This window comes from Saimiri boliviensis, chromosome 11 (genome assembly GCF_048565385.1).
Source record: "Saimiri boliviensis isolate mSaiBol1 chromosome 11, mSaiBol1.pri, whole genome shotgun sequence".
NCBI lineage: Eukaryota > Metazoa > Chordata > Mammalia > Primates > Cebidae > Saimiri > Saimiri boliviensis.
Window position 1 is genome coordinate 43,215,924 of NC_133459.1, and position 4,077 is coordinate 43,220,000.

Here is a 4,077-nt window from a genome sequence, read left to right on the forward strand (position 1 = left end):
AAAAGAAAAAAGAATGGCCTTTTCTTGACCCTAGATCTACAGGTGCAGATATAGTTTAGAACTTCCTAAATCTGTTGTATTACAAGTTTTTCTTTTTACTCCTCAACTATAGAAATAATGCCTAAACTAATATTTTTAAATATTTTCACTTGTTTTGTTTTTGCAGGTTAAACATTTAAATTACTTGGGCCCTTTCCTCTAAATTTCACTCTTATTTTAGCATATTACATATTTGCTTAAATTATTTATTTATTTGTTTATTTTTGAGGTAGATTCTCTCTCTGTCTTTCAGGCAGGAGTGCAGTGGCGAGATCTCAGCTCACTGCAATATCCACCTCCCAGGTTCAAACAATTCTTCTGCCTCAGCCTCCAGAGTAGCTGGGACTACTGGCATGCACCACCACGCCCAGCTAATTTTTGTATTTTTGGTAGAGACAGGGTTTTACCATACTGGCCCAGGCTGGTGTCAAACTCCTGACCTCGTGATCCACTTGCCTCGGCCTCCCAAAGTGTTGGGGTTACAGGCGTGAGCCACCGTGCCCAGCTATATTTGCTTAATTTTTAACATAAGTAATTGTTTTTATTAAGTTAATGTCCACACTAAACACTGGTTTCGGTTTGGTATAGTAATAGAATTCAGAAGTCTTAACAAAACTGAAAGTTGTCACACTTCAGGAGGTAAAATATAAAGCTTAGTTTTTAATTTGTCCTTTCCTTGCCAACACCTTATAGAATCAATAGAAAATACATTAGCAGAACTAGGCCAGTATGGTACACAGTACACTTTCCTCACCACCCTCAGCTCCTTGTAACTTCTTGCTCCATTGAATTTCTGAGAACCTTTTTGTCTCTAATACTCACTTGGCACTTTTTATGGATATATTCCATTCTTTTCTCACTGTGGAAGCTCTTTGTTTTTTACCTATATTTTCCCACATTTTAACAGCTCTGAAATGGGGATACATCTTATAATCTAAACTATCTTTGCTTTGATAATGTATAGTACTTTGTATCACTTCCTCAAACAGCCTAGTATAATTCCTAACACACAGTGAGCACTGAACAAATGTTCGTTTATTGACTGATTATATGTAAATTAAGAAAAGCTCATATAATTTGAATTGTTACTTGAATACAAACATTAACCTAACATCTAGCACATCCACAAACTTTTCAGGTTCATAAGTTTTTTATTCAATAAAGTGTGAGATTATTACAAAAAGTAGGAAATGGGATGGGCTTGGTGGCTCAGGCCTGTAATTCTAGCACTTTGGGAGGCCGAGGCGGGTGGATCACCTGAGGTCAGGAGTTCAAGACCAGCCTGGCCAACACGGCAAAACCTCATCTCTACTAAAAATACAAAAATTAGCCAGGCGTGGTAGCACACGCCTGTAATCCCAGCTACTTGAAAGGCTGAGGTAGAAGAATTGCTTGAACCTGGGTGGCAGAGATTGCAGTGAGCCAAGATCACACCACTGCACTCCAGCCTGAGCAACAGAGGGAGACTCCATCTCAAATAAAAAGGAAATGAAGAAAGAAAATTTAATTATTTGCTTGCTTTTATGACTACTTAAAAATGGATTTAATATTTAAAAGGCATTTCTTAATAATACCTACCTTACTTTTGTGTAAAATTTGTCACCAAAAAAATTTCTGCAATACAGGAAGAAAAAACCTATTAGAAGAAGAGAGAAAGTAAATGATTTACCTGAGTTCTACAACTAGTCAACATCTTGACTTCTTGCTTATAGTACTTGTTCTTTTTAGTAGACTGTGTTGTTCCACGGAAAGGAAATATACAAAATGCATTCTTAAATGCAACCCATTTTTGCAGAGTGTTTCTTAAAAGTGATTGCCATGAAGTGAAATTCTAACTGCATATGTGCTGCTGCATTCATTTCTTTCCAGTCTTCAAAAGAAAGGAATGGAAAAGATACGACAGAGCTGAAGCGTAATTGCTTATTAGGTGTCGTTCAATGAGGGAGGCAGTAACAAGTGAAACTAGTATTATTGCATAATAAAGAGCACCTTATTTAGCTCTTAGGAAAGATTGAAGGATATTTACTACAAAAATGCAATTTTCACTGACTTTGAAGAAATCATCACAAGAGTCAACTCATTTTCCAACTTAGAACCTTTAAGCCTTTAAGTCATCCCCATGATACGTTTCTTTTTTCTTTTTTTTTTTTTTTTTTGTCTCACGTGGCTCCTCTGCAATTTCTCTTTTGTGCCACTCCATTGCTTAGCTTCTTTTCAGCTTTTGGAGGAATTTTCACTTCTACATATTGATTTCTGAATTCTCCTTAGGTTAGGTTACCCGTCTCCTGCTTTTATTTTTATTGCAATAAAATCTTTTTTTTTTTTTTTTTCAGACAGAGTCTCGGTCTGTTGCCCAGGCTGGAGTGCAACGGCATGATCTTAGCTCCCTGCAACCACTGCCTCCCAGGTTCAAGCCATTCTCCTGCCTCAGCTTCCTGAGTAGCTGGGATTACAGATGTGAGCCACCATGCCTGGCTAATTTTTGTATTTTTAGTAGAGACAGGTTTCACCATGCTGGCCAGGCTGGTCTCAAACTTCCAACCTCAGGCTATCTGCCCACCTCGGCCTCCCAAAGTGCTGAGATTACAGGCAGAGCCACCGTGCCCAACCGTTTTTTTTTTTTTTTAAGACAAGGTCTTGCTGTGCCATCCAGGCTAGAGTGCAGTGGTGTGACTACAGCTGACTGCAGCCTCAAACTCTTGGGTTCAAATGAGCCCCCTACCATCAGCCTCCTGAATAGTGGGGACTACAGGTGTATGCCACCACACCCAGCTAATTTTTTAGTTTTATCTTTTGTAGAGATGGGGTTTCACTATGCCACAGAAGCTGGTATCAAACTCCTGGGCTTAAGCCATTCTCCTGCCTCATCAACCCAAAGTGCTGGGATTATAGATGTGAGCCAGCTCATCCAGCCTGCAATCATATCTCATCTGACATCCATTTCGGCCAACATTAACTTCCTTTTGTCCCTCAATATTTGATTTTTCACTACTGTAAGCTTATTGTGAAGCTAGGTATGTCTTGGTCTGGAAGTATCTACTTTCCATTTCATTGAAATTACTTCCTGAAATTACTTCCCTCTTGGGAAAAGAAGGGACACTTACAATGAAGCCCATTGCTCCAGAAAATAGTGGATGATGATTTTGCGAGTTACAGTGAAGGAGGGATCTTGATAATGGTGGCTGCCCTATGTTGTAAGGAAGGTGTTTATATCGACGCCTTATTTTCCCTTCCCACTCAAAATGCTTGCAATATCAGAGAAGCTACCGCTCAATGACTTTCAGATGTGTCCTCCTTTGATTTTCTTTTTTCAATTATTTCTTTATACTTAGTTAGTTTTGCTTTCTTATCCATGTAAACTTTTTTGAGAAGGTTACTTGCTCTGAGTTTCAATTATTTTACCTGTGAACTACAGATGAAAGTGCCTACCTGTCAGGGGTTTTTTTTTTTTTTTTTGGTGAAAATTAAGTGACACCATTTACTTAAAAGTGGCTATAGAATACCTGCTTCATTTCATAGTTGGCCCTTCGTAAAATATCATTCAGTTCAGTACATCCCTTCAATGTGAACTCACTTTAATTCCTTGCCATGCTCTTGTATTAAATGTTATTGACCGTAATTTATTCAAATTTTCCAAATTCGTGTAATCTTCTTATAGGCTGGCCATGTAACTTATCTGAACACTTTAAGAGTGTAAAGGGGCAGGCACCATCAATTATTATGTTAAGACAACAGGTGTAAATTGGGACTGTCTTAGGCAAATTAGAATGTAGCCTATCAGCCCTCTCCTGACCACAGCAGACGGCTTTCTACCGTGGAATAACTTCCGTGGTGTCCTTTTCAGGACCCCATTGCTTTACTAACCTTCTCGCTGAGTATAAATTTTCCCCTTTGTTACTACCACTATCAATACCTATGCTTGGAACTGCATATGTTTACTTTCTAAACCACCCAGTCTCCTTCACCAATTTCTCCATTTCCATCAAAGACTAGATCGGACTTCAGAGTTTATCTCTGATTTTCCGTATTTCTTCAAGT